Raw genomic sequence first — 9,569 nt, forward strand, 5'->3', positions numbered from 1 at the left:
AGGAGTTCCAGAAAATGATCATTAAGATTAGACACAACGAAGCTAGAAGGGAGATGGTGGCATGATACATTTATGGCCTTAGAACCAATATTGAGGAGGATTTAATCCTGGTTTTGATGATTGCCATGGAGGAAGACTATCGATTCACATTAAAAGGCGAAAAAAACTAATGAAGAGGGCAAAATGGGTGTCAGAGAACATGAATCAAAGAGATTTGTAAAGATGGATACAATGCATTGACTAGAGGCCTTGCACTGAAAAAAGAAGAGGAAGAAGTCTTTTTTAGAGGGAGGAAATAAGGTATAGTCAAGATTCATATTGCAACAAAAGGAAAGGAGATGACTATCAACGTAATCAGGGGTACTAGAAATATGAAAGGAGACCTGACTGAGGACCATTCTGGGGAACTTGTTTTAAGTGCAAAGAAGTTTGGCATTGAGCCTTTGAATACCGTCAGTGCTAGGAAATTGAGAGATTTTAATGCCAGAGGTTAAGTGCACCAAGATGGTGAACAAAATGAGACTCTTACAGTCATAATTTGAAGATACCAAAAGAAGAAGAATTGTAGTACTTTGAATCTAGTTTCCAAACTACAATTTTTTTTGAAAAATGGAAAAGATTAAGGGGGTAAAATATTTCGTGCACACAAAACTGTTCTTATTTTTTTCGCAGCAAAACACAACATAGTGTCTAATGTGCACGTCAAAAAAGTTATAGTTACATTTAGTATTTTGAAAAACCCTTTGGTAGAAAGACAGTTAAGAGTGAGTACTAGTAGTTTTGTATTTTTTTGTTGAGTATTTTTTTTAATGATTTTTCAAAGTGGATGCACCCTGAAAATTAGGTACCTGTTTGTGCATGCCACATAGCTTGCTCCAAAATAATCTACAATTCATTTTTTTTATGTGTGTAAAGAATTAAGTGTTGAACAATAATATGTAATTTATTTCAAATTTGGACAAGTAGTTAAAAAATATTAAAAGAATGGTACACATGCTTCTGAGAACTTTGGAGACATTGGTAAAAGAAATTAAAAATTAATATGTTAATGTTCAAATCTAAATAAATTCTATGGTTAGAAAGCTCAAAAATTATGTGAAATTTATGATAACATGTAAATTTGATGATAGGGAAGTTGAGAAATCAGATTCGAAGAATAAAACATGTAAACAAGAGGGAAACAAGGCTACCAAGCCTTGTCCTTGTCATCCAAGCCTAACTAGAAGCCTTAACACATATTTGTAAAAATCCGTTCGCTATTTTAATTCAAAAAAAGTGACTGGTCTTTTATTTGTTAAAAAATCGATTGGGCTTTTATTTGTTAAAAACCAAATCAAGCTTTTATCTGTTAAAAATCTTGACTTAATGTCACATACATACATACATACATATATATATGTATAATATGTGTATGTATATATGCTTGATTTATATGTATGTATAATATAAGTTGCATATATTTATAATCTATATATATCTTAATATTTCTCTCTCCTCCTCTTTGTACCCCCCTTATTCCCCCCCCTCTCTCTCTCTCCAATGGAGTCACTTGGGTCATAATTTGCTTTATAATTCTAGAGTGGTTTGACATGATGAATTTTGAAGATTTCAAGAAAAAAATGGTAGCCAATACAAAACAGGGCTTCACAATATTGTTATAATTCTCCCTTTACATCCGAAGAAGGTAGAATGGGTGAAGGTCTAGCTTGCTCACATTCACCCATAAGTTATTTTGTTTATGTCCAAAATTAAAAGACTCTTCGTTCGTGAATATTTTCAAAATAAAAATCCCTAATTGAATGAAGTCTTTGTGTCCTAGGAAATAGCATTTCAGAATGTGAAGAATGAGGGAAGTGAATCATTTAGTCTCCATCTATTGGTGTCATCAAGGGAAAGTATTTTATTTGAAAACAAATAGAATCAAGGGATACTTGATTGTGTTCCCTCAACATTAGTTGAAGCTTTTCCCTCTCTTGTGAGGAGTGCTATAAGGGATTCCCCCGAGTATGAGATCATATTACTTTAGGTACGTTCGTGTTAATTCCCTCTTATTAGCACAGTTAAGATGAATTAGGTAATAAATCCAAGCCAGGCTGAGGAAAAGAGAAGTCATGTTATGTGAACCTTAAAATGCCTATTGCATGCCCATTGAAGCTCACATAATTATTCCAAGTGTAGGGGAGGAGATTTTCCCCCTCCGAGATGATAAATCTTAGAAGGAAAATTAGTCTGCCACTACCTCTTTGAATAGGCACTAAGATGAGACATGTGTTAGACACAATGTACCACTGAGAGAGGGGTGAATCCATGGTTCTCAAACTTTTCAGTTGAACTATACTATGTGTGCAAACTGGTTATCAGATCTAACTAAATGTAGAATTACCGGTGAGAGGGGAGACTGACACAAATACAATCGCACATGAAAGGGACATCACATAACACCAGCATATATGAGGAAAACCCAAGATGGGAAAAACCTCAGTGAGAAATGCTACTTGACTCTACTCCTCCAATCCAGCCTCACAATGAATCTGTGATTACAATGTTTAGGGAACCAACCCAAGGAGCACCAACCCCTAATTTAGGGCACCAACCCAAGGAGCTACAACCCCCGTACCGAGCTACAACTCATTGAATACAAAAACATGTTTTATACCAAACTTATCTTCTTGTTACAAATGGATTTTGCAACTCTTCAACAAATCTCTCTATAAGATCTTCTATCCAGTTCACTATCGGTTCTCTCTCTCACCCTGTCACTACTGCAACTTTACTCTTTGCTGCACCTACACCGATTCAATCTCTTCTTCTTTGCCGGTTATCTCTCTACCGGTTCTACTCTCTTTGCTGATTCTGCACTCTATCAGTTCTACTCTCTCTACTAGTTCTGCACTCTACCGGTTCTCTCTTCTCTCAGCTACCCTGCTACTCTCCACCGGTACTACTCTCTACTAGTTTTATGTCTGCCTTCTTTACAATCTTTTGCAACTCTTCTCTTCTAGTTTGGTCTCTGCTGGTTTACTTCTCTGTCAGACTCAATGACTGTCTACCGGTTGCCTCACTATTGCCGGTTGAACTCTTCAACCCGTTTCTCACTCACACACTCGGTCTCTTTTCTGATTCTCATTGAGTTCTTGAATGATTTTCTCCCTCATGCAGCAGCAACACTCAATCATTCAACAAGACAAACAATATCTTTGGCTCGCATACTTATTGCCAGATTTTCCTGCCAAGATGTGAGTTTGAACATTGACATGACTAGGGTTTTCACCATGCAATGAATCTGCATCCGATCTGATCTCTGAACATCATGACTTATCAAATCCAATTTGATATTATGTCCTTGATTGATGTTCAACACTCAATCAATGACAATCACCCATCTATCTACCTTGCGAAACACGTCTTCTTTCTTTAGCCGTTTGTAGCATGTTTTTCGGCCTTTTGTCTGATCGATCACATGAGTGATGCGATTTCCTTCACCCTCTTTGATATGCAAGATCAACCTTTTCTAGATCTCTGCTATTTCCTTCATCTTGAGCTGTAATCCTCTTCTTTTCTTCCTTGAGCCTCGCAGTCATCATAAATGTTGGACCAATTGCCAATGACCCCACCGACACATTACACTGAATTGTGCATGCATGCCACTTCACCTTTACGTGGCCCCTTTGTTAGCATTCACCTTTGCTAAGTCTTCTATGTTGGTCCAAATAAGATCACCGACTAACCACATAATCAGGTTCATCTACTAGTTCACAAACACTGCTGGTTATACCCTAACCGGTCTGCCTTCAACCTTGCTCTCTACTTCTCTTCCAGTGTAGCACCAAAACTGGTCGACATATTTGCCAATTTACCTCATGCATATCATCAATAGTTGGGAGCCTTCTGCATCTGCACTTTGACAACAAATCTGGTGAACGTACTTACCGGTAAACACCTTGATGACACCATGCCATCAACCTTCAATTGCCTCCATCTGTCTGCATCTATGTACCGATAGCTCAACATGTCTACCCAACTGATCTGGTGCATATCCCTAATCCCATGCACCTAAGGTAGCTTAGTGTTTCATCAGTTCATTTAGTGTTAGCCTTCAATCACGTGCCTTTAACCTTTTGTCTTATCTCAGAGGACTATGACGAATTCCATGCATAATAGGAGATAATATCCACTTATCGGTGATAAGCTCCACTAAATCTTTGCCCAAGGAATCATTTGAGTACCTAAGAGATAGATTGGGAGTTTTTGCCCTTCTAGTAGAGACTTGATTGATGTAGTTTGGCATCAGTCTGACATGCATTATTAGAGATACTATTCATTGTGGCACTGATGTGGGAGGCTACTACTCAAGGGGAGTAGTCAACTTTGTGATTCAGTTGTTTATTTTTCGCTTTGATATTTTTGTCAGATTGCTGGCATTGATGTCAAAGGGGGAGAGATATTGATGTGAAAAGAGAAATAAAGAAAAAGAAAAAGTCATAGGGGAAAAGATATGAATAAGAAAAGAAAAGGGAAGAGATATTGACATTCAAAGCTGTATATGGGATATTATTGGCTGTCTTTCATTGGGGGAGACTTGTTTGGCATTTCTTGGTACTTAGATGTTTTTCACATCTAGTGTTGCCATCAATGCCAAAGGGGGAGATTGTTGGCCATTTGGTGGAATTGATTATGTGTTGCATTGATGTTTTGTCATTGATGCCAACACTAGCTATTTGGATGCTTTATCGACACCCTTTTGGTCCTGGTAGGTTGAGTGGTTTCTGGTTCCGATGAGGGTTTCACCGACAGAGTGTTTGATGAATTGAATAAGTGGTGTTGGTGCAGCTTCTAGTGGAGTTTCAAAATGCTATTGGTGATCATGTCCGAGACTTCGCGGATGGAGATCATTGCTCTAGCGTGTGGACCTGTATTGGGTCCCCGTTGACCTAGGTTATGGATCGACTTTAATGTAACATGTGTATTGGACCTCTCAATATATTTTTAGGATGTCTTGTGTGTTGGATATTATTTGTTTGGTGTAAGGCCAACATGGTTTGTAAATATGTAATTGGTTTATTATCTGGTGACAAACCTAATTGTTTATGGTTGAGGGTTTGTATATATAGATGTAAGATCTCATTGTAGATCATCATGGTTATGTTAGAAGTCATCGTCAAGGAATTTAATATGTGAATGATGTAATATCATTCAGGTAGAGGATTTGGTCGATCATTGGAGATCGAATTGGGTTTATGTAAGAGGATTTAGTCATCCGATATTGAGCTTAACCAGAACTGTACTCAGACATAGGAGATGCTAGCTTTTGCAGTTCAACACTTCTTCGGATTGTAGTCTGGATTTGTATGTAGTTAATGAGGCTCCTTTTATGATGAGAAATGTGCTCTAGGCTATTGGCCTTCCTGCAAGTACAACCCCTCAATTGTAATTCACATACTTAGTGCAGAAGTATTATCTGACTGTGGGTAGGCTTCCCACCATGGTTTTTCCCTCTACTGGGTTTTCCACATACAAATCTTGGTGTCATGTGGATGGTATTTATTTTATGATTATTATTTATTCTCAATTGGTTTAACTTCTATTCCAGTATTTGGGTTCTGGTATTAATCTATGACAACTGATTCACCCCCCCTCCCCTCTCAGTTGTCTTTCAGTTATTTAAACTCTCTTACACACACAATATCCATTCCAACCTCATGATTGGTGAACCTTCTATCATGCCAGTTTGACCATCTTCTTTTGGTCATGTTGTTGTGACTTGCTACCAGAACCAGTTGGCCATTTGATCCTGCAAGGACATTTATCCTTTGGTTTCATGCAAGCCTCTGAATTCTGTATGCTCTGCATCCACTTCTATGCAGAGCATAGTTGCTATACCGGCTTCCATATGACTGCAAGTTCCTCTTCCCGCATTCAAACTCTCTATGGCCTGATCTATTGTAGTTATAACAAATACTCTTTGCATAACCGGGAGAGGGGATATGCATGTATCTATTCCTAGATATATTTTTCTCATATGCATGATATCTATGAGATCCTAGATTATTCCTTCTAGATCCCTTTCTATATTCTTCTGCCCTATGGCCATGACCATTACATGCAAAGCGATAACCAGTAAAGGATGGCATATGACAAATTTATTTCCATGCATGGGGAGATCTTACCGGTCTAACATCTCCATTTCTCCTTCTCTAAGGATGGATCCTGGGTTGTCCATTCTTTGCATTTCCTCCATCTGGTCCTTTCATATTCCACACTTGTCTTGACATGTGGGCTATAGCATTTCTTTGTCCTCTACCAGTAGGAGGTCCTCTTTGCTATCTTCTCATGTTCATGCTTCCGGTGAGGCTATCTTCTCCCATCTTCCCTTTTCCTTTGGGATCTATATTTTTTCTTCTTCTTGCAACATCGGTCTTCATCCTTGTCTGCATGTCTTCACTAGTTGTGGTTAGATCAACCTTCTTCCGGTGAGCATTTCTAACTATGAAGGTCTGTCCCTTGTTCTCTTTATTTTAAGAGACAAACATAATGTCATTATGGGGAACATTCTTGTTGGTGGAGCATTCACCGACAACACTTCCTAAACCTTCAACGTCCTTGGCATGCTTTTTCTTCTTCAACATTTTATCCAAGGTATCATTGCTACCATCAAACCGGATTCTTACCTTGAGCTCATCCTGACATTTCTCAAGGGCATTTCAAATAATCTCCATTTCTCTGACCAACTGCTGATATTATTTATCTTTTACCTCTAGTTGAGATGCTAGATGTTTACACCGACACTCCTTGGTGTCATCTTGTTGAGTCTTCAACTCTGAGATGTATTTATAAGATTCTTCAAGGCATTTAATCAATCGATTCTACTCCACAATTACAACATTCTTGAATAACTTGTATTCATTTCTTACTCTACTGAGTTCTTCAAGTGCATTTACAATCTCACTTTCAAGATCAAATTTTTCTTCAACTTCTTCTTCTCCTTTAGTATCACTGCCAAATACATCTTATCAGTAGGAGTGATCTATATGATCATTCTTAGATGTGTTCCTCTCATCTTCTAATTCTTGAGCCATGAAGAGGTGGGTTCCTTCTTCATCATTGCTATGGCTGCAAGTAGATCTTCCTTTATCATCTACAGATACATGAGATACATTTCTCATCCTATCTTCATAAACCGGTTCTGCAGTGCTAGGCTCTTTTCCATAGAGCTTCTTCAATCTGTCCCATAAGATTTTTGTTGATCTGCATCTGTCCACCTGTGAGGAGACATCATCTGATAACCCATAGAGTATAGCCTTCACTACTACTTCATTGCACTGGTTTCTTCTTTCTGCATCAAAATCGGTGGGAGGACTGACTCTACTAGGGAAACCCATTACAATAGACATCCACACATCAAACCATAGGGAGGACAAGTAGACTTCCATTCTGCAACACCAAATGGAATAGTTTGAGCCATAAAAAATGGACTAGGGATTGACACTAAATAGACCATTGTGTCCTAATACCAGAATCTACCCAAGATAGAGAAAGCTTATCAATTGGGAACCTAGTCTCTCATACCAATTGTCAGACATAATGTACCACTCAGAGGGGGGTGAATCAGTGGTTCTCAAAATTTTCCCTAAAAAATGGACTAGGGATTGACACTAAATAGACCATTGTGTCCTAATACCAGAATCTACCCAAGTTAGAGAAAGCTTATCAACTGGGAACCTAGTCTCTCATACCAATTGTTAGACATAATGTACCACTTAGAGGAGGACTGACTTTACTAGGGAAAACCTTTACAACAAACATCCACACATCAAACCATAGGGAGGACAAGTAGACTTTCATTCTGCAACACCAAATGGAATAGTTTGAGCCATAAAAAATGGACTAGGGATTGACACTAAATAAACCATTGTGTCCTAATACCAGAATCTACCCAAGATAGAGAAAGCTTATAAACTGGGAACCTAGTCTCTCATACCAATTGTTAGACATAATGTACCACTCAGAGGGGGGCGAATCAATGGTTCTCAAAATTTTCCCTTTAACTATCCTATGTGTTCAAACTGGTTATCAGATCTAACTGAATGCAGACTTACCAGCTAGAGGGGAGACTAACACAAATGCAATCACACATGAAAGGGACATCACATAACACCAGCATATACCAGGAAAACCCAAGATGGGAAAAACCTCGGTGAGAAACGCTGCTGGAGTCTATTGCTCTAATACATCCTTATAGTGAATCTGTGATAATAATGTTTAGGGAACCAACCCAAAGAGAACCAAACCATAACATAGGGCACCAACCTGAGGAGCTACAGCCCTTGGACCGAGCTACAACTCAGTGAATACAAAACCATGTTTTATACCAAAGTTATATTCTTGTTACAAATGGATTTTGTAACTCTTCAACAAATCTCTCTACTAGATCTTCTATCCAGTTCATTGTTGGATCTCTCTCTCACCCTCTCATTGCTGCAACTTTACTCTCTGCTACACCTACACCGGTTCAGTCTCTTATTCTTTTTAGGTTCTCTCTCTATCGGTTCTACTCTCTCTACTGGTTCTACACTTTGCTGATTCTCTCTTCTCTAAGCTACTCTGCTGCTCGACATTGATACTAGTATCTACCGGTTCTATGCCTACCTTCTTTGCAATCTTCTGTAACTCTTCTCTACCAGTTTACTTCTCTGTCAGGCTCAATGATTGTCTACAATCTTCTGCAATGTGAGAGATGCGGTTTCCTTCACCCTCTTTGATCTACAAGATCAACCTTTTCTAGATCTTTGTTGTTTCCTTCATCTCAAGCTGCAATCCTCTTATTTTTTTCCTCGAGCCTCGCAGTTGTCATAAATATTGGACTAGTCACCAACGACCTCACCAACACATCACACTGACCTATGCATTCATGCCACTTCTCCTCCATGTGGCCCTTTGTCGGTATTCACCTTTGCTAAGTCTTCTATGTCGGTCCATAGAAGATCATCGACCAACCACACAACCGGGTTCATCTACCAGTTCATAGAACCTGCTGGTTATACCCACACCGGTATGGTTTTAACCTTTCACTCTGCTTCTCTTCCAGTGGAGCACCAAAACTAGTCGGCACATTTGCCAACTTACCTTATGCACATCATCAATAGTTGGGAGCCTTTTGCATCTGCACTTTGACAACATTACTGGTGGACATACTTACCGATAAACACCTTGATCACACCATGTCATCAACCTTCAATTGCCTCCATCTGTCTACATCTATGGTGTTCACCACTTGACTGGTTCTACTATTAACATGTTTGTGAAAGTGACAACCATATCCTTCAATCTCTGTACCGACAACTCTACATGTCTACTCAGCTATTTCAATGCATATCCTTGATCTCATGCACCTAAGGCAACTTAGTGTTTCACCAGTTCATTTGGTGTGAGCCTTCAATCAACTAACTTTAACCTTTTGTCTTATCTCAAAGGACTATGATGCATTCAATGTATAATAGGAGATAAAATCCACTTACCGGTGGTAGTGGATCCTTGTCATCTACATCATGCAATGCACTCATGTGGCTTCC

The sequence above is a fragment of the Cryptomeria japonica genome, chromosome 11, assembly GCF_030272615.1.
Source record: "Cryptomeria japonica chromosome 11, Sugi_1.0, whole genome shotgun sequence".
In the NCBI taxonomy this organism is placed as follows: Eukaryota; Viridiplantae; Streptophyta; class Pinopsida; order Cupressales; family Cupressaceae; genus Cryptomeria; species Cryptomeria japonica.